This window comes from Staurois parvus, unplaced genomic scaffold, assembly GCF_062004578.1.
Source record: "Staurois parvus isolate SC_StPar_1 unplaced genomic scaffold, SC_StPar_1.0 ptg000015l, whole genome shotgun sequence".
NCBI lineage: Eukaryota > Metazoa > Chordata > Amphibia > Anura > Ranidae > Staurois > Staurois parvus.
In genome coordinates this window covers 3,274,981-3,297,754 of record NW_028317811.1, presented here as the reverse complement: position 1 = coordinate 3,297,754, position 22,774 = coordinate 3,274,981, and the positions used below count along the sequence as shown (strand labels likewise).

Genomic DNA, 22,774 nt, shown 5'->3' with positions numbered 1-22,774 from the left:
CACTGCAAGATGCTTGAAGTCCAGTGTGAAGTTTCCACAGTCTGTGTTGATTTGGGAAACCATGTCATCTGCTGGTGTTGATCCACTGTGCTTCATTAAGTCCATGGTCAACGCAGCCGTCTACCAGGAGATTTTGTAGCACTTCATGCTTCCTTTCGCAAACGAGCTTTATAGGGATGCTGACTTCATTTTCCAAAAAGACTTTGCACCTGCCCACACTGCCAAAAGCACCAACACCTGGTTCAATGACCGTAGGATTACTGTGCTTGATTGGCCAGCAAACTCATCTGACCTGAACCCCATAGAGAATCTATGGGGCATTGCCAAGAGAAAGATGAGAGACATGAGACCGAACAATGCAGAAGAGCTGAAGGCTGCTATTGAAGCATCCTGGTCTTCCATAACACCTCAGCAGTGCCACAGGCTGATAGCTTCCATGCCACGCCACATTGAGGCAGTAATTGCTGCAAAAGGGGCCCAAACCAAGTACTGAGTACATATGCATGCTTATAATTTTCAGAGGTCCGATATTGTTCTATGTACAATCCTTCTTTTATTGATTGCATGTAATATTCTAATTTTCTGAGATTGTGGATTTGGGGTTTTCATGAGCTGTAAGCCATAATCATCACAATTATGACAAATCACGGCTTGAACTATCTTGCTTTGCAAGTAATAAGTCTATTTCATATATTAGTTTCACCTTTTAAGTTGCATTACTGAAATAAATGAACTTTTGCACGATATTCTTATTTTTCTAGTTTCACCTGTATGTGTCCCCATTAGAAGGTTTACCCTTGTAAAATACTAAATTTCAAGTGTGCATTTCTTTAGCAGGAAAGCAGTCGGCAATTAAAATCTATACAAGAGTGAAACGAAAATCCCCTTTTTTTTATCCTGTATACGTTATCCGCTTTTCTGTACTTGGAACCTCTACAATGGAGACTACAATAGAATTCATTTTAAAGATTTTTTTTTTAACTTCAAGTACAATATTGATAACGTACTACTTCTTTATTGCTATTAGTTTAAAAGCAATTTAACCATTTTACAACTACCCAACACATATGAATAAAACTAATATCCTGCGCTATGTGGCTTTAGTATAAAGAATAATTAATCAAATACTCAAAATAAACAGCTGCGCTCACTGTGTTTTCCCAAAATACACAAAAATGTATAAATCGAACAAATGTATTGCGTTGTTAAAAATTATACAATTCACTAAAGTGCATATATATCTATATCTCTCTCTCTAATTAATTACACTAACAAATAAAAACACATTAACTCAATTGTTTCATCAATATATAAAATATGATAAAATATAGTAAAGTCCATGGCCAGTTGTGTGAAAGAAAATTGTGCTGTCTGTGCATCAAACAATAACAAAAGTGGTCTTGTGCTTCCAATTCTCACCGCTGCGTGCACCACCAAGAGAAAAAAAAGCCTCTTACTAGAAGCTAAGACCTCTAAATCAAGGTCTAACAACGCTTTAGAAAAAAATCCCAATCGAGGATGGATGGATCAGCACTTAAACTCCAGTAGCAGCCAGCTGTTTAATAAAGTATGGACCTCATTTGTAACACTGCGTCAGCCAACAACCATAGGTTAGAAGTAGATAATTCAGCAGAACCACATGTGAAAAGGAAAAGGATCGCTCATTATTATTATTATTATTATTATTATTAAGTATTTATAAAGCGCCAATGGTTCGCTCAGGGCTGTACATTACAAAGGGGGACAGAACATGTGACAGAACAATACCAATACAATGCAAAACATGAGGGGATCAAGGGCCCTGCTCTTTCAAGCTTACAATCTAGGAGGGAGGGGATAGTGGTACAGGAGGAGATAGCTGTGGGGGAAGGAGTGGTAGGAAGAGTGGAGGAGGTCGGCAGGTTAGGAGGGAGTGGTGTAGGCTTCCCTGAAGAGATGGGTTTTCAGGGTGCGCCTAAAGGAGAGGAGAGTAGGTGATAATCTGATGGGTTGGGGAAGGGAGTTCCAGAGGATGGGTGACACCCTGGAGAAGTCCTGGAGGCGGGCATGGGAGGAGGAGACCAGGGAACTAGAGAGAAGGAGGTCTTGTTAGGAGCGGAGTGTGCGTGCTGGGTGGTATTGGATATTAGGTCAGTGATGAGGTACGGGGCAGTATGGTGGACAGCTTTTTACGTCAGTGTTAGGATTTTAAATTTGATCCGTTGCGCAATCGGAAGCCAGTGGAGGGATTGGCAGAGGGGGGTGGCGGAGATGGAGCGGTTGGAAAGGTGAATGAGTCTGGCAGCCGTATTCAGGATCGACTGAGGCGGGGATAGCCAGCGGCGAGGCAGGCCAGTGAGGAGGGAGTTGCAGTAGTCGAGTTGTGATATGATGAGGGAGTGGATGAGCTGTTTAGTGGTTTCTGGGGTTAGGAACGTGCGTATTTTGGCGATGTTGCGGAGGTGGAGTCTGCACGAGTTTGTTAAAGATTGGACTTGGGGCTGGAAGGATAGGTTGGAGTCCAGAATGACACCAAGTACTCTGGCCTGCGGGGCGGGTTTGATGGTGGCGTTGTTGGATGTGATGGAGAAGTCAATGGGGGGTGGTGTCCGGGCTGGGGGGAAGACAAGAAACTCGGTTTTGGAGAGGTTCAGTTTAAGGAAGTGGAGCGATATCCAGTCTGATATGTCGCTCAGTAGGTGTGTGATTCAGGCGGAGACCGAGGGGGTGAGGTGGAGGGTTGAGAGATAGATTTGTGTGTCGTCGGCATAGAGGTGGTAGTTGAAGCCGTGAGAGTGTATGAGTTGGCCAAGGGAGGAGGTGTAGATGGAGAAGAGAAGGGGCCCGAGGACAGCGCCTTGAGGGACCCCATTATAGGTAATGCTGAAAGAGCGTTGTGACAGGTAGGATGAGAGCCAGGAGAGAGCAGAATCTCTGAGGCCGAGGGAGTGTAGTTTTTTGAGGAGGAGGGGGTTGTCGACTGTGTCGAAGGCCGCAGAGAGGTCAAGGAGTAGGAGCACTGAATAGTGGCCATTAGCTTTGGCGGTTAGCAGGTCGTTGGAGAGTTTGAGTAAGGCAGTTTCAGTGGAGTGTAGGGGACGGAAGCCAGACTGTAGGGGATCGAGGAGGTTGTTGTCGTTGAGGTGAGAGCTTAGGCGGGTGTAGACTAGGCACTCAAGGAGTTTAGATGTAAATGGGAGCAGGGAGATGGGTCTGAGGTTGTTTGGGTCATTGGGGTCCAGGGAGGGCTTTTTAAGTATGGGGGTGATGTGTGCATGTTTCAGAGGGGAGGGGAAAGTGCCGGAGGAGAGGGAGAGATTAAAGATGTGGGTGAGGGAGCGTAGGATGGAGGGAGGGAGGTCGTAGGAGTTGTGAGGGAATAGGGTCGAGGGGGCAGGTGGTGAGGCGGGCATCAGAGAGGATCTTGGAGACTTCCTCGATGGTAGTAAGGTCAAAGGTGCGGAGTGTTGGGGGAGCTTCAGTATGAGGAATGTAGGGTGGGGTGGAAGTGGAGGTCAGAGCAGTGGTGGGGCCGTGGGAGAGGGGTGATGAGGGGGTAGTTGAGTGAGGAGGAACGGGGTTGGAGGGAGTTTGAGCAGCGACGAAGTCCCTGCGGGTTATGTCGAGGGAGAGGGGGGATGAGGGGGTAGCTGTGTGAGAGGGGACGGGTTGAGAGGGTGTGTGAGTTGCGGCGATGTCCTTGCTAATTGTGTCAATCTTGTTTTTGAAGTGATTGGCAATCTCAAGGGCAGTGAGTGAGGTGCTGGGTGGAGGTGGGGGTGGCGAGAGTAGAGAGTTGAAGGTGGAGAAGAGTCGGCGAGGATTGGAGGAGAGGGCCTTGATGAGGGTCAGGAAGTAGGCTTGTTTGGCTGCGTGGAGGGAGGAGGTGTAGGTGTGGAAGGCAGATTTGTAGCGGGTGAAGGCTTGTTGGGATTTTGTTTTGCGCCATAGTCGCTCCAGGGCACGACTGTGTCGTTTGAGGGTTTTGGTGTGATCAGTCTGCCAGGGCTGGAGCGGTCGGGGTCTGATGTTGCGTGTGGTTAAAGGCGCTAGTGAGTCAAGGGCTGTTGACAGCGCATTGTTGTAGGCAGTCACAGCCAAGTCGGGGCAAGACAGGGGAGGATGCTGTCGTGAAGTTGATCAGCTGCAGAGTGGAGGGGGGCAGGGTTAAGGTTGCGGAGGTTACGGCTGGTAGTAGTGTGACATTTGGAGGGGTAGGCGTTGGAGGATGAGGAGATAGAGCAGGTAATCAGGTTGTGGTCAGAGAGAGCTGTGAAGAACAACAAAAAGAAGCACACCAACCTTGCGCATTACCTCAGTAACCAAAATTTATTAAGTAAAAGAATGGTACTCACAAACAGCGAATAAAAACAAGCATGTAAGTCCTCAAAGGGACTTTAGAGGCAAGATGCCAATGCGAATCCCATCATGGAGGAAGCCACTCAGTACATCTGACGCGTTTCGAAGGACATGCCTTCTTCCTCACATGAGAGCTGTAAACAATGAACATTTATGGCTTACAACAGTGTTGCTAGCTCTGATTGGTTACAGTGAGCACATGGTACAGACAGGGCCAATCACAGCCTATCTGTGCCATGTGATCAGTTGTGGCCAATCACAGCTGATCACACAATAACTGCTGAATGAATCTGTTTCATTCTGTAAAAATGGTTGTTTATACCAATGAAATTCACTGGCATAAGCAATCAGTGTGTAAAAAAAAAAGTCCTGATCACTTGCCCAGAGTAGTACAATTTTACTATGGTAACATTGTATTGCTCTGATCAAAGGAGTAAAAAAAAAAAAAGAATCATAAAAAAAAGTAATGCAAATTATTTAAAAAGTGTTTTTTTTTTTTGTATTTTATACTGTCACCAGTCAGTGTCCCTAATCACCGCCACACCAGTTATGATGCTGTACTGCGTAGGTGACAGTATGTAAAAAAAATTTTTGTGCATTTTCTTTTTCATTTTTTCATTTCCACAAAATTATGACAAAAAATTACAACTTCAAAGAAACTCGGCATGCCTATTACTAAATACCTCAGACTGTCTACTTTCCAAAAAGTTGGCATTTGGGGGGTATTTGTACTGTCCTGGCGTTTTTGGGCCTCAAGAAATGAGATCAGACGTCAGGATTTATTGATTTTTGGATATATACCATAGTTTGTGGACTCTATAACTTTCCTGCAGACTAAATAATACACACTGATTTGGGTTATTTTCACCAATGAAATGTAACAGAATGCTGTCTGACCTAAATTTTTGTAGAAAGTTTTTTTGAAAAATTTTATAACTATTATTAAGAAAAACGTGTTTTTCCTATTTTTCTAAATCTTTGGTCTTTTTTCCTTTATAGTGCAAAAAAAACCCAGTGCTGATTAAATCTCACCAAAGGAGAGCGCAAAGATTAAAAAAAAAAGTGGTGATTAAATACTATCAAAAGAAATCTTGATTTGTGTGAAGAAAAAAATTTATAAGAAACTTTCATATGGGTACGGTGTTGCATGGCTGTACAATTGTCATTCAAAATGTGACCACACTGAACGCTGAAAAGTGGCCTGCACAGGAAGGGAGTAAAAGTGCCTGGTACTGGAGTTGCTTAAAAATGTGGAGCAGCACAATAAAGAGTGGACAAAGTCAATAGGTCTGTAAAACTGCTGAGTTCACATCTAGTACCACAGAGCTAGGTGTTCTTTCTACATGCATTTTTGCTCAGTTTGAACTTAAGCACTGAACACTCAATAGGGCATGTTAATGAAGGAAAAGTAATTGTATATGTTTGAGCGAAATCTTCTCTTTGCAATTGCCAGTGGATGCGGTATGGAGCGTGGCACCATATTCAGATCTGGTGACATTTTTTCCAACGCAAGCTGAGCAAGAATGCACAGGTTTTCAGGTGTGCACAGAACCTGGCTCCACACTTCTCACCTGCTCCTACAGCCTCACCCATGCCAGAAATCCTTTGGAAAACCTTGGACACTCTGCTACATGGCTACTGACCTGGTCACAGACATCATTAATCCTTCCTGTTCCAACAGTGACTAGAGTACACATACAGTTGTGGCCAAAATTATTCAACCCCCACTGAAATTGAGTGTTTTGGCCAGTTTGACATTGCTTTTGATCATTCAGTCATCTTGCTTACATTTACATTAAAGAGGCACTTGTAGGTCAGACAAATATAACATAACAGTTATAATGAAATAACCACAAATGTCTTTTCTGTGCTCACAGCATTATCAGTTTTATTCAACCCCCAAGTGACATTCAATCTTAGTACTTAGTACAGCATCCTTTTACAGTTATAACAGCTTTTAAACGTGAAGCATAGCTTGACACAAGTGTCTTGCAGCGATCTACGGGTATCTTCGCCCATTCTTCATGGGCAAAGGCCTCCAGTTCAGTCACATTCTTAGGCTTGCGCACTGCAACTGCTTTCTTTAAGTCCCACCAGAGGTTCTCAATCGGATTTAAGTCTGGTGACTGCGATGGCCACTCCAAAATGTTCCAGCCTTTCCTCTGCAACCATGCTCTAGTGGACTTGGAGGTATGCTTGGGATCATTGTCCTGTTGAAAGGTCCAACGTCTCCCAAGCCTCAGGTGTGTGACGGACTGCATCACGTTTCCATCCAATATCTCCTGGTACTGAAGAGAATTCATGGTACCTTGCACACGCTGAAGCTTCCCTGTACCTGCAGAAGCAAAACAGCCCCAAAGCATGATTGACCCTCCACCATGCTTCACAGTAGGCAAGGTGTTCTTTTCATCATAGGCCTTGTTCTTCCTCCTCCAAACATAGCGTTGATCCATGGGCCCAAACAGTTCTAATTTTGTTTCATCAGTCCACAGAACACTATCCCACAACTTTTGTGGTTTGTCCACATGGCTTTTGGCATACTGCAGTCGACTCTTCTTATTCTTTGGAGACAGCAAGGGGGTACGCCTGGGAGTTCTGGCACGGAGGCCTTCATTACGCAGTGTGCGTCTTATTGTCTGGGCTGAAACTTCTGTACCCACATCTGACAAATCTTTTCTCAGTTCCTCAGCAGTCACACGGGGACTTCTCTCCACTCTACGCTTCAGGTAGCGCACAGCAGTCGAAGTCAGCATCTTCTTTCTGCCACGACCAGGTAGCGTTTCAACAGTGCCCTTTGCCTTGAATTTGCGAATGATGCTTCCTAAGGTGTCTCTTGGTATGTTTAACATCTTTGCAATCTTCTTATAGCCATTGCCCTTCCTGTGAAGAGAAATCACCTCTTCTCTTGTCTTCCTGGACCATTCTCTTGCCTTCACCATGTTTGTAACCACACCAGTAAATGTCTAGAAGGAGCTGAGTATCACAGTCATTTTAAAGCTGCCTAATTGGTGCTTATTATGCTTGATTGCTGCTCGGTGACATCCACAGGTGTTTTCAATACCTGATGGAAAGCACCTGTATGAACCTCTGTTCTTCAGAGTGGTAGTCTTTAAGGGGTTGAATAATTGTGGCAATGAAGAAACCACATAAGAACCATTTACTACTGTATTACATAAACAATTGATGTCATTTTAGTTGCATTTGGGTAGTTACAACGTCCTTGTAGGATTTGATTCTGAATACAATTCCAAATGTACACTATAGTCCCTAAACCCCTTTACAGCATTGGGGGTTGAATAATTTTGGCCACAACTGTATGCCACTCTGTATTGATATGGCAGATCATAAGTGCAGAAGCAACAGTTATGGAGGCCTGGCCAGTTGACAGTCTGTCTGGGGTCAGTGTCCCCTCTTTAGGACTTGATAATGACAGCCTAAGTCTCAGGTTAAGGTCCTCCTTAACCTTTTCTGGAGTGAACCTTTCAAGGTATTACTTAGGGAGGAATTCTCAGCAACTCTCTTTAAGTTTATGGGAAAAATTGCAGACATAAAAAGCTGATTCAGAGCAAAAGTACTGCAAGCGTGCTTCCATGCCTTCTCATCCAGAGTTCATCACTAACTTCCTTGGGGCTACAGTACCTTACCATTATTCAAGTACTTGGTACACGAGGAGTTGCTAAAAGAACTAAAAATAAAAAATACCTCCTGAACCAATCAAGTGCTCAGTGTAGTGAATATTTAAAAAAAACAAACCTGGTGATAACCATAAAGGTATAACTGTAAACAGTATGCAATGTGCCACAAATGTTACTCATACAGTATACACTGTACTGCAAAAAGTATTGGGATGCCTGCCTTTACAGTGATTGACAGCTGTGGGGTTTACCTCTCTGCATTTCCCAGCCATTGCTCCGTAGCAGAATATGGAGGAGGAGAGGTATTGGTGAAGTCTGGCAACCAGAATTGACCGACCATCTCTCCACCCTCAGAAGTAAACCCCCTCCCTCCTCTCCATCCTCAACAATAAACCCCCTCCTCACCCTAAACAATAATCCCACCTCTCCACCCTCACCCCCGCCTTTCCACCAAGAACAATAACCCTCCTCCTCACCTCTCCACCCTCAACAATAAACCCTTTCCCCGCCTCTCCACCCTCAAAAAATAACCCCCCTCCCTGCCTCTACACCCTAAACAATAACCACCTCTCCACCCTCAACAATAACCCTTCTCATATATGTTTACCACTGCTCAAGGTAGAGAGACTCCTAATCTCCAAGTACAACCCCTCCTGTAGATTCTAGCCCAGCTCATGTGCTGCATAGATGAGAACAAAGGACGTCCAATCGGCTGCTCGAAACAATCCACTTAATTGAACAAAAATAAAACCTATACAGACAGTGGAAATACAGTGGGGGACTGGCAGGTAAATGCGTTTCACTCTAAAGACAGCTCTTCTTCATTACCCAGTGGACCCATGTACAAAGTGTTGGTTTTAAGCACCAGTAACAGCGGTTCCTCCTAATCAACACTTGGTCCACCTCCTGCTACACCAAGCCGATTCAAAGGTAAAGACAGTTCTGCAATTAACAAATTTAAGATCCCCAAAGTGCAAGGCATAAAATCCAACGCTTCAACCATAGGACATGTGCAAGAATTCCCGCGTCGCACAATGGAGATGGCAAAAATGAAAATAAAGCTGTAAAGAATGTATGGGAAGAACAAACAAAAAATAACATACCATGAAGAAAACACCACATCATGTATAACCGTATGTATATTTGATCTATCCCAAATAAGAAGATATACAAATTATAAAAATAGATATGTCTCAGATCAATAACAAATGTCTCTGTCCTATCCTCACCATCCCAGATATAATGAAGACTAATAAGGCGATGGAACGGGCAGAGACACAGAAAATAATCAAAAAAGATCAGCACCAGATAAACGCATGTAAACAAACGCATATATTCAAAAAGCTGGTAAAGCATATTCACATTAGAGAGGGAGAAGGGTGAGGCCATGGTTGGACAAGGAAGTGATAAAAATGGGTAAGATCCCTTTCAAAATTCAAACCATTAGGAATACGTGTACGCAAATAAGAAATCCAAAAGACTTCACATTTGCACAGCAATCTAAAGCCATCTCCACCCCTAGGAGCCCTGTCCACCCTCTCAATGCCCTGTATGCTCAAAGTACTAAGGTCACCTCCATGAGCACTGTTAAAATGATTAGCGACATTGATAGAATGATTTCTTTTGTATGTCATAAACATGATCATGAAGGCGATCTCGTAGCCTCCTAGTCGTCCTACCAACATATTGTACTTGAAAACTTCTACAGGTGATCAAATATATTCGATGCTTAGTATTACAATTAATAAAGTTCTTGATCCTGTAAACCTTGCCACTAACTGGATCTAAATTCCTCCCATTTCTTAATACAAGAGGAACAAGGACAGCCATCTATACCACACCTATAGTTACCCTTAAAACTCAGCCATGTTCTCTGAGTTTTTCTAGAGAAGAAATAGCTAGAGGACAGAGTGTTGCCCAAAGTTGGTGCACGTAGGGAAACAATTTTAGTACTGTGGGACAATATTTGTGCAAGTATGTCTTCACTCAGAAGTATGGAAAGATAGCGCCCAATGATCCTTTTAATCCTCCCAAATTCTAGGCTGAAAGCAGTGGAGAAAACTGGTGGTCCCTGCCTGGAACTACACCTCTCCTTTGTTAGTAATAAGTTGTTCCTGTCAGTATTGTTAGATATACCCACAGCACGATCTAACATGAGCACTGGATAACCTCTCTGTAAAAAGCGATCCCTCGTGTGTCACCTCTCTATTGAAATCTTCATCCTTATTGCAAATCCTATGCAATCGTAGGAACTGTCCCACAGGAATCCCTCTAACTGTATGTTTGGGATGTCTTGAGTCAGCTCTTAGAATGCTATAGCCTGTCTTAGCCCTATTGAGAGACATTCTCTTAGGATATTTAGTGAGGATGATTCTATTGTTATTACAAATTCGGATAAAGGGGGCTTGGCTGTTGTCCAGGACGCCGACACATACAGACATGAGGATCTGAGAAAGCTGTCAGATGAGAATACTTACCTTAAACTGAGAAGGGAGCCTACCAAAGAGTATAAATGTGTACTCACTTCACTGATCCAGAATGGTGTCCGATTGGGTATTCTATCCAAATGGGAAAGTGAAGTACTAGTTCCAGAGTCTCCTGTTGTCCCAATATTTTACCATCTACCTAAGACACATAAGGGGCTGGACCCCTTAATGGGTAGACCAATTGTAGCCTGAACGAAAGGGTTGGACAATGGTTGGATTTCCAATTACAACCTGTAGTGGTGGGACTCCCCAGCTACCTTCGTGATACCAACCATTTCTTGAACTTGTGTCAGGAAGTTAAATGGGTCACATGTGATGCGGCGAGCCTATATTCATCCATCCCTCATACTTTGGGGCTTAGGGCTGTTTTCTTCTATTTACATTTGTGTGGACTATATTCCCGCATACAGGAGGGAATTCATTTTGGAATGTCTTGAATACCCATTATTACACAACTACCTTTCTTTCTATAGTGTTTTTTTTACCTCCAACGATGTGGGGCGGCAATGGGTGCTCGGTTTTCACCCTCTCTCGCCACCCTCTACATGGGATGGTGGGAGAGAGTGAAGATATTTGGACCTGACAACCCGTTCCTTCCCTACATCCAGTTTTTCAGGAGCTACATAGAGGATTTGATCTTCATTTGTTCCAGTGAGTTTGGGGATTTGGAAGGTTTTTTGTCGTTTCTCAATGACAATGAACTTAACCTCAGTTTCACTGGACAGATGAGCGATCACAGCATTCATTTCTTGGATGTCACACTGAGGGGTTGTGAGGGTGCAGTTGTCACCAGTTTGTATAGGAAACCCTTATCAGGCTATAGATTTCTAAGAGCTGACTCAGGACATCCCAAACACACAATCCTCTGTGCCGAGACACATGGACACATATAGTAGTGGTCACTTCGGATTATTTGATTCCCTTTCCTGTAGAGCTTATTCTGTCTCATTTAGCTTCTCAGTTGATTGTTTTGACACTTCTCCTTGCCTGCTCTCTAACTATATTTGTTCCTCCTAATTTGGTACCTCAGTCTGGTGTGTCTGCTTCTTTGACTCTCAAGCTCATTTTACCAATTATCTTCATATGACTTCTGTACATTTGGTTCCTAAATCCATCTGTCTGACCTTGAATTTTAATATGCATAGGTATAATGTCAAGGCATGATAGTAGGGTGTTAAGTCCTGGGAGTAGCTGAGCATGATCATATATCACACTAATATCCATTTGCCTAAAAGGGACTGCTATTGGTAAAATGCACCTTGTATGGCTAACCTGCCTGAACCAGAACCTAGAATGTTATTTTGTTTTTTTTAAAACAATATTATTGCATATTCATTTGAAGTTAATTAAAATAAATAAACAAAAAAAGAGGTAATTCAATCCGATAGTAACACATGTGGGCAGTTTTAAAATATATTTAGCTTTAAAGTGGTTGTAAAGAATGAAGGTTCTTTACCTCTATGCTTGTGCTGGGGGCACTCAGCAAGGGGGAGGGGCTACAAATGTTGTGGGGGGGCAAGAAGAGGAGGATCAGGCTGCTCTGTGCAAAACCACTACACACAGCAGAGAAGCCTGACATGTTATTTTAAGGGAGAAAACAACCTTTAGAACCACTTTAGTAACAGATACTCCAGTTCAAGGTTTCAATCTCATTCACATTGTGAGCCCACTCACACTTTGCATTTCAGTAGATTTGCAGTCAGTTCTTTTGGACCACAATGGCTAAACTTACACCTTTTAAAACCCAAATTAAAATCTGGAGTAACCATTCTGAATGAGCCATTTAAGAAAGAGGCATTCATCAGCTACTATTTCAATTAAGTAAACCCAATGTGAAAATACCAGGGAGGGTTTCAATGCTTACCTGGTCCTAAAAATGCTATTACATGGCTATTAAGCTAACCCACTAACTTCAATACTTTGTACCACTGTCCCAGAACAAGTAGTTCAGCAGTCAGTAAAAAAACAAAAAAGCCTTATGTGCATAATTGTTTTTGGTCAATGAGTCAGATTGTTAATGCATGACCAACAGGCAATTCAAGTAGAGCTCAGCAATTGCAGTCTCCAGGTTTGCCTAATGGCAAGTTTCCATTATAAGTGTAGCACTAACCCCTTAGGAGTCGTTAGAGATTTGGGTCCCCCTATAGTCCTGAACAGCCAGGCAACCCACATTTTCCATACAGACTTGCATCCTAGAATTGTAAGCTCCGAGGAGCAGGGCCCTCTTATCCCTCTTGTATTGAACTGTATTGTTGCTGTATTGTCTCCCATTATATTGTAAAGCGCTGAACAAACTGTTGACGCTATATAAATCCTGTATAATAATCCAGGACAGTAACCACTCCTTGAGCTTGGTTTTTTTGGGGGGATTTTAATAGGGGAATTTGAACTTTGATGGGGTAAGGGTTGTATGGGATGCTCAAGGGAATGGCAACGGAGGATGAGCTTCGACTGCAGGAGTAGTTTATCGTTTGAGTTGTGATTGCTGGGGTTTTTATGTTGGAAAAACAAAACTTGAATTCTGGAGTCGAGCATATCGCCACATCTCCAGTATGAAATGTGTAAACCCTGATTTGCCATGTTAGAGACATCCATTGCAGCAAATTCCCTAAAATTAGCTTTACCATCCTCAACCGCATCCACCCTAGTGGTAGGGATTGAAATAAATCACTACTTCAAAATGAAACCAGGTGGTTTGTGTAGCTTAATGCTACCACCCCTCCGGGGTTGAATGACACACTCAGCTTTAAGCTCTTTTTGGATGGATTTGTGTCAGGTGGTTGGGAAAGATAAAATTAGGTATATTTATTTCTTTATACCCCTTTTATACCTCTGGGGTTTTCTTCCCCTTTATATGTTTATATTCTTTATATGTTTAGGCCCATGTATACAATCTATAATGCATATCATCTTCCAGATTGAGACATTGTTTTTCATGCTTGCCAGTATCTGTATGACACACTTATTATTTCTGTATTTAGCCTGTATATATTGAGTTGTATTGTTAATCATAATGATTGTTTTTGTGTGTATATTTTTCTTTGCCACCACTAGATTTTACCACGGTGCTCAGCCTAGGGTCTACATGCTGGAGGGGTGGGGGCGTGCCTCTCCCGGGTGTTTTTTTTCCACCCGGTGCACCAGAGCTGGTCGGGGATCCACGGCCAGCCTTGTATATTCTCCAGCAGCCCACGAGAGGAAGTGGAGGGTTTTGCCACCCACTTCCCTCTCGTATGTGTCATTTCAATCTTGCCCTGTTACTGGTGTTTGCCAGTCTGCTGGAATTGTGCGCTGACGCATGACGTCATCCCGCTCATTGGATGGGGTGGTGCCGTGGAGGGGTCACCATGACAGGGAAATCGCGCATGCGCAGTGCACAGGACATACTGTGCGTGCGCGTGTGTTCTGACGTCATATTTAAACCACCACTAGTGCAATACACAGTGGACTTCTTGATACACAGGCTGCTGTACTACGACAAGCTTATTTTACTATATTTACCCTGGGATTTAGGTAAGAATGGGTTGCTTTCCTATTGTCTTCCAGTTTGCACTATGAAGAACTAGTTTTCCTGGAAGGGACTGGGTGTAATTGATTTATTGGTTCTATGCGTTGTTCTTTTGGCACTAATTTGTGCATTGGGCCATCATTGCTATACAGTTTTTTGTAAGAAGATTACCATCCCAGTGAAAGTCTATATCTGTCTAGACCTAGCCCATTTAGCATTCTGTCTTGATCATGATAGGATCTGTACTGCCCGTTTAGAACAAGGTGCATCCGTAGCAGCTGTGGCAACAGGGCACATGGTGTAGTAAGTGTCTATGTTCTTCTTATAGATCTGCTCCTGGATTTACAGCCTCTTAATTGGTTCCGATGCCTCATTTTGTGGTGATCCCAGTGTGAGAAATCCCCTTGGGGGATATGCCTTTCCCCTAAGCCAATTTCCATCGAGCTCTGGTGTATCGAGTTGTCGATGGTGAGCACATTAATAGGAGACTACTGTTTTCCTTTCCTACATTGTGGTGAGTCAAATTATAAAAGAAAATTGAATGGTATGTAGTATGAATATATTTTCCTGATTTTGCTGTTTCTAATGATGCTATTGTAAATTCTTATCAATGTCCACTAAATTCTATAGAATGTTTCTCGGCCATCCTTCTTCAGCTTACCCCTGAAGAAAGACTTTGTTCTGAAATGCGTTGGGTCTTTTCAGCTGAAGTTTACTCACCCCTCTCTCTCTCGTGGCTCACAGAAGAGGGTGAACAACATTTCTCAGCCTACAGCAAGTTTACAGGCACTTCCGCCATTTTTTTCTATGTATGATTTTAATTAAATGATGTTTTACAATGTTTAGACCAGGGATACCACCTTCCAATTCAGTATGTCTATATGAAAAACCTAACAAGGATATAAAAAAATTTTGGACTGCTCTGTTTACCCTTTTTCTAATCTTCTCAAGAGGATGGAGGGAACTAGATTCCAACCATTGCCAATGAAAAAAAAAAAAAAAAAATCTTGACTCTTGCCAGATCTAAACTCAAGTTCTCTGAATAAACCTGGTTCTCTGGTCATTTGTGAGCCCAAAAGATGAAAGAGTGCCGAATAAGCCATAAAACTCGTAACAGACCTAAAATAGGTTAAATATTGTGGCGAACATATAATTGGAAACTATTGAACCTCCACCTACCTATCTTTTTTATCATACCTGTGCTGAAACCTAATCTAGAAGCCTCTGTGGCAGCTCCTATCCTAAATGAATGAGATGTAAGTCGAATATGTTCCAACTTCAATTAGAATTCAAGAAGGAAATCCACAACAACCAGGCTGACTGATATCCTGCCCAGTTTGAAGGTGCCATAGATTTCTGAACGTTGTCCATCACAGATCTTAAATAATTTCCTATAAATGGGATGGACATACTAGCCTGACCAAATCTGCATCTGGCATCAAAGAGAAAAAAACGATCCATCTGGAGGCGAGACAATTAATCTGACAATCCATTAGATTTACCCAGGATATGCTTGGCCTTAATCCAAATATTAAGGCTCAAGCATTTATAAATCGAGTATCTCAATACACCAATGACTGGTGGAGACTTAGAAGTCAAGCAGTTTATTGTAAAAACTACTCCCTTATTATCAGTACTAAAGAGGAGACGTTTGTTTCTAAAACTCTCACCCCATAACTATAGCAACTATGATTGGGAGTAATTCAAGCAACACAATGTTGCATAAATATCCTTTCAGCTCCCAAGATGGATTCCAAGGTTCTGCACACCAATGTTTATTCCAAATAGCCACGAAGCCTATGGACCCGATCGAGTCGGTAAGTAAACAGAAGTCTTTATCTAAGACCTTCTGCCATACCGCTCTGCCTTTAAAATGCTCCAAAAACTGCCACCATACTAGCAAATCCTCCCTCATATGTGATAAGCAAACATGAGCTGTGGGCGAGTTTAAACCAGAAATAGCTGTGTGTAACCTACGGGGAAAAAATTATTCCGATAGGCATAATACGCATTGCAAAAGCTAATAAACCTAATCAGGATTGCATTTCTTTCAGTGTAACTTTCTTCTAATTACATTTACTAACGAGCATTTAATCGTAAAAATGTTTTCTTCTAGCAATCTGAAGTCTATAGTCATAGTGTCTATTGTTACACACACAAGTACTCCAAACAGAGGGCCATACTGTCTTTTCTTTAGCCAATGGGATGCCAAAGTTATCACAAATTTAAAAAAATAAATTTAGTAAATTAAAGCAATCAGGTGATGCAGGAGGGCCTAAGAATAAAACATCATGTAAATAATGCAATAATAACTTAGAACTAGAAACTTGGAAAACCACCCATTCTACAAATGAAGAAAATGATACAAATAAAAACAAGATAATGAACAGCTCATCTGCAAACATCAACAACAAAAAATTGCCATAAAAAAAAAAATCTCAAGGAATTGAAGCATGCAGGGTTATGGGGTAGTAATCTAAAATCTGATTTAACCACTTGCCTACCGGGCACTTATACCCCTTCCTTACCAGGCCAATTTTCAGCTTTGAATGACAATTGTGTGGTCATGCAACACTATACCCATATGAAATTTTTATAAGTTTTTTCACACAAATAGAGCTTTCTTTTGGTGGTATTTACTCGCTGCTGGGTGTTTTATTTTTTGCGCTATAAACAAAAAAAGACCAAATAAAAAAGTTTTCTTTGTTTCTATTATAAAATTTATAAAACAGGTAATTTTGCTCCTTCACTGATGTGCGCTGATGAGGCTGCACTGATAGGCGGTACTGTTGAGCTGGCACTGATGATGGGCACAGGTGGGCGGCACTGCTGGGCACCGATCATCATTGCCCTGATGATCGGTGCCAATCCCTCCTCTGACAACTGCCAGTTCTCAGTAGTACTTTCCTCACGCTGTGACAGCGTGAGGAAAGTGCAGCCGATAATTTATTTCAGCAGTCGTTGAAGTTGTTGAAGTTAAAACATACTCTTTTTTTTATAGCTTGTGTTGGAACTTGTAACGGAGGGTGTCATTTGTCTCATGTATGCTGGTCTCTAGGAAAGAAAAGGATTAAGCCAGAGGCCAACATCTTTTGATCCCCATTTAAGAGAAGGACGTACCGACAACCTCTGATGGAACGACTCATCATACACAAACCAAGCAGCACCTCCAACATTTTTATAAACTTTCAACACAATATCTATGTGTTGGAAAAGACCAGAACTTTTTTTCTGGGAATTTCTCACATGCTACGCTTGAGAAAATGTGAAAGTCCTGCAACCAATTATTGAAAGATCTGGTTATGGGCCTTCTCCTATCATCTTCAGTTTCATTCTCCTCCTTATCAGATCTCTAAATAAACTCTTTTGCAAACAGAAGAAGAGATAAAACATTGATGAACTCACCTCACCATATTTTCTCCTTTAAACTGAGAGAAAGATGAAAGCCAAGCGTGATAACTCACACGGCAATGCCTCTTTCAAACAAGTTTCAGGAAAGTTCTGACATTTATCTATTATTTTTTGTTGTAAGGGATTGTCATTCTGAATTGTGCCAGTAGATGGTGACCAAACTATGGCTGTTGAATGAGCAATCGGATTATTAACAGAATTTAATCCAGAGTTAGTGATGGAAGAGGCTCAACCAAGGCAAAATTATTAGCCTCAGGACATGGAGAAGCATTACTATTCTTAGCTACATCTAATTGCAATATGAATTGTTAAATAATGACATTATATTAGGCTTTAACTCACCAGCATCAGGTAACTGCTAAGCAGGTCCTGCTTGCTGATTGGCAGTGAAGAAGACAGGTATGGGCCTTCTTTCTTCATCTTGCTGAAGAACCTGACATTGGGTTGGTGCTGGCGCCGGTCTTCTTACATCTTCCACCTGAATCTGCGGTCTCCTAGGAGGTGACTCTTGCCTTGCGACTCTTGAATCTCCGCCCCCCCTCCCCTGCTGCTAGTTGTACTGTATATGCGCAGAGGAGACCTCATAGCGCAGTTGGTAGAGACAGTGAGGGGTCTTCCGAGTGTGCCACCTCTTCACAGGCCCTCCATCCTGACCAGAAGTGACACTGGTCGGCCTTTGGTGACCTGGATCCAATCCTCGTCGGTTCCTCCCATCTTCTTCCGGCAAATGACCTGATGCTCAAGACATCTTCCTCTTCAGCCTGGAGACAGAGCTCTGGCGCAGGGACAGATCTAGCCAGTCTGATATGGGGGTGCAGTAAAAAATGTCAGGGGGGCAAAGGATAGGAGGTCAACAGGGCAGTGCACAAAAACAGGAATCAGTAGCGATGTGTGTTGAGTTTCAGCAGGGCAGAGGACAGGAATTAGCAGAGCAAAGGGCTTGAATCCGCAGTTTGTAGGGCAGTGTACAGGGGTCAGCAGGGCAGAGGACGGGCAGTCAGCAGAGTGGAGGACAGGGGTCAGTGTAGTAGTGTATTGCAGGGATCAGCAGTTTGTAGGCCAGTGTATAGGGGGTCAGCAGGGCAGAGTACAGTCAGTCAGCAGGGGAGTGGACAGGGGTCAGAATGGCAGTTATTATTACTATACAGGATTTACAGTCATGGCCGAAATTGTTGGCACCCTTGATATTTCTCCAGGAAATCATGTATTTCTCACGAAACGTATTGCATTAACACATGTTTTGCTATACACATGTTTATTCCCTTTGTGTGTATTGGGACAAAACAAAAAAAGGGAGGAAAGAAAGCAAATTCGACATAATGTCACACAAACCTCCAAAAATGGGCTGGACAAAAGTATTGGCACCCTTTCACAACTGCGGATAAATAAGAATGTTACAAGCATGTGATGCTCCTGTAAACTCACCTGGGGCAAGTAACAGGTGTGGGCAATATAGAAATCACACCTGAAAGCAGATAAAAAGGAGAGACGTTCACTTAACCTTTGCATTGTGTGTCTGTCTGTGCCACACTAAGCATGGACAACAGAAAGAGGAGACGAGAACTGTCTGAGGACCTGAGAACCAAAATTGTGGCAAAATATCAACAATCTCAAGGTTACAAGTCCATCTCCAGAGAACTAGATTTGCCTTTGTCCACAGTGCGCAACATTATCAAGAAGTTTGCAACCCATGGCACTGTAGCTAATCTCCCTGGTCGTGGACGGATGAGGAAAATTGATGAAAGATTGCAACGCAGAATAGTCCGGATGGTGGATAAGCAGCCCCAAACATGTTCCAAAGACATTCAAGCTGTCCTGCAGGCTCAGGGAGCATCAGTGTCAGCGCGAACTATCCGTCGACATTTAAATGAAATGAAACGCTATGGCAGGAGACCCAGGAGGACCCCACTGCTGACACAGAGACATAAAAAAGCAAGACTACAGTTTGCCAAAATGTACTTGAGTAAGCCAAAAGCCTTCTGGGAAAACGTCTTGTGGACAGATGAGACCAAGATAGAGCTTTTCGGTAAAGCACATCATTCTACTGTTTACCGAAAACGGAATGAGGCCTACAAAGAACAAAACACAGTACCTACGGTAAAATATGGTGGAGGTTCAATGATGTTTTGGGGTTGTTTTGCTGCCTCTGGCACTGGGTGCCTTGACTGTGTGCAAGGCATCATGAAATCTGAGGATTACCAAAGGATTTTGGGTCGCACTGTAGGGCCCAGTGTCAGAAAGCTGGGTTTGCGTCCAAGATCCTGGGTCTTCCAGCAGGACAATGACCCCAAACATACGTCAAAAAGCACTCAGAAATGGATGGCAAAGAAGCGCTGGAGAGTTCTGAAGTGGCCAGCAATGAGCCCAGATCTAAATCCCATTGAACACCTGTGGAGAGATCTTAAAATTGCTGTTGGGAAAAGGTGTCCTTCCAATAAGAGAGACCTGGAGCTGTTTGCAAAGGAAGAGTGGTCCAAAATTCCGGGTGAGAGGTGTCAGAAGCTTATTGATGGTTATAGGAAGCGACTGATTTCAGTTATGTTTTCCAAAGGGTGTGCAACCAAATATTAAGTTAAGGGTGCCAATACTTTTGTCCAGCCCATTTTTGGGGTTTTGTGTGACATTATGTCATATTTGCTTTTCTGCCTCTGTTTTATATTTGTTCCAATACATACAAAGGGAATAAACATGTGTATAGCAAAACATGTGTTAATGCAATACCTTTTTTGTGTGAAATACTTGATTTTCAGGAAAAATATCAAGGGTGCCAACAATTTCGGCCATGACTGTATATAGCGCCAACAGTTTGCTCACCGCTTTACAATATAACAGGAAACAATACAGTTTAATACAAGAACAGTGTACAGAGGTCAGCAGTGCACAGGACATATAATATGCTTTTAAAGGCCAATTTAGCCTCTAAACAGTGTGAGGGATTAGCCCAGTAGTGGGTTGTGCTTGACCCCCTGGATGAGTCAGAGCACGGTGAAAGAGGCTCAGCACGACAGCAGGATCCTGGTGAACACAAGGTGCATATATTCAAAAAGGCAAAAAAAAAATACAAACAGAAAATAAAGCCTTGCCACACTGGGCATCTAACTGCAAACACGGGTTCCTAGCTACCTGTCTGGATGCAGCCTATTGCTGCTCAGACACAGAGTTTGCACACAGAGCGTCTCCCAGTCCAAGATCACACAGATTTACTCTCACCACAGTATTGTTTGGTTGTTCCCCAGTCTGTCCTGCACAGCAAACTGGTTCCAGGTTGGAGCATTCTCTCTAAGCAGCCTGGGAGCCCAGCGCCGTTAACCTACTACAGCTGAGCTAATTACATCATCAGTGAGCCAAACCGGCTCACTACACCGCACAACAGGAGAAACAGTCAGTGTAAAGCATGGATCTGGGACAAATATACCTCCCATCCTGGACCCTTAGTTCTTCCTGGCTTCCTGTCACAACAGTATAAACAATATCTAAACATTGACAATATTAACAATACTCATAACAAGTAATCTGACTGGCTTTACAAGTAAAAAGTCAAAACAAGATGAAAAAATGCGAGCAAGACTGGGATCATGAAAGACGTGGGGCACCCTGGAAAAGAACAGAGAATTAAGTTATGTGGTTGGCCAGTGGGAGGGTCTTAAAGGGAGACTGAACAGAATCTGTGCCTCCTGTATACAATTCACACCTATACCACACTCCTCATACCCACAAAATACTAAATACTGTGCCACAACCAACAGTCTCAAAGACAAACCTCAGAACAAAGGAACATTTGTTTTTATCAATTTATTCCATTGTATATGTTTTTATGCACACACAAAGGATATTTTTGCCATAGATGGTCATACTTGGATCAAAATTCATCTGCTTCAGTAGGGACCGGTTGAATTTTGATCCATGTATGGGCAGGCTGGTTGTACAGAAGTCGATCTTTCAATCAACTTATATACAATCAGCCTCTAGGAAAATTTCTGTGCAATTAGCATCACCAGCTATAGCCACGTTTACATCAGAGTCCTCCCTTACATCAGTGTCCTCACAGTGAAACCACCTTGCATTACAGTCTGCAGAGTCCACCTTAAATCAGAGTCTAGCAAAATCTAGAGTGCTCCCCTTATATCAGAGTCCAGCAGATTGCCCACTTACATCAGAGTCTGGCAGTCAGAGCCCATGACAATGGGATTATTTACGGGCACTTTACTCCTGTCCATGAACATTTGTGGATAGGAGAAAAGTGTCTTTTTTATACAAACGGTCTGTAAATTTATGGATGGTTGGCAACACAGGGTTGGGGTGTACATATACTGTGATGTTTTGTGGCTGTGGAAGAAATTCAACTCTGTTTTGCTTTCTGTGGGCACAGTGCCTGCTGAATGTGACCCATTCAAGTGAATGAGGCTGCTCTGCAAGCAATGCACGTGGTTGTAGTGCGCTAGTGTGAAGTTCTAGGGGTTAAAACAGGTGGTGAGGAGGTTATACCTCTCATTGCCTGCCAATTGCTCTCTGAGGAGTGATCCGAATGCAGATTGCTCTTCAGAGATCAAAGTGCATGTGAACAATCCCCTAAAGTGATGCTGGGGCTCAGCCAGAAAGGGTTAAACAGAAGCATCCCAAACTTGTGAGTAATAACTCCATCAGTTTATCCAGCCTTTATATTGTCAGCCATTCCCAATAATACTAAAGTTGTCCCTGCATGTTAATAGGAACAGAGAGGGCAAAGGAGACAGATGGGGGAGAGAGGGGATGGGAAGAGATGGGGGAGAGAATGGGGGATAGAGGAGGAGAGAAGGGGGGATAGAGGGGGCAGAGTTAGAGGGGGGAGAGAAGGGGGTAATATAGTGGAGGGGAGGTGGGGAGATAGAGGAGGAAGAGAAGGGGGCAAGATAGAGGGGGAGAGAAGGGGGGGATACAGGGTGAGTGAATGTGGGATAGAGGTGGGGGAAAAGGTAGGGAGATAGAGGGGGGGAGGGAAAGAGATGGGAGGGAGAGTTCATCTGTAGTGCAGAGCTCCGCTCACTCACCAAGGTTGGTCTCTGCAGGCTCAGACAGGAATCAGTCCTGCAGCTACCATGTAGATGGCTGCAGTGCTTCAAATTTCCTACCCACACATCTTCTTAGGCACAGTACTGGCTGGGAATTGAAGTGTGGGCGGGGCAGACAGGAAGAGAGAAGCGGGAGGAGACAGTGTGCATCGATCTCCTCTCGCCTCTCCTGTGAGTGAAGGGGAGGGGGGAGTGTGCTGTCTGGGCTGTGTGAGCCGCTTCTCTTGTTGGACAAACTCCATGGGGCGCAGCTGAAATTTGGGGGGGACAGCCCACCACAGCACCCCCCTAGATCTGTCCATGCTCTGGTGGTGGCATCTCTGGAATCCTATGATTAAGTCACTGATC

General features: G+C 43.2%; 1 long non-coding RNA gene across 1 annotated transcript in view; it reads right to left on the bottom strand.

Moving 5' to 3' along the window:
* LOC149473437 (uncharacterized) overlaps window positions 1-22,527 on the bottom strand; it is an 80,006-nt gene extending 57,479 nt beyond the window's left edge. The window contains exon 1 of the long non-coding RNA XR_016312842.1: window positions 22,406-22,527. This is a non-coding gene — a long non-coding RNA (uncharacterized LOC149473437). The remainder of the gene's footprint in view (window positions 1-22,405) is intronic.
* Between the last annotated feature and the right edge of the window lie 247 nt (window positions 22,528-22,774).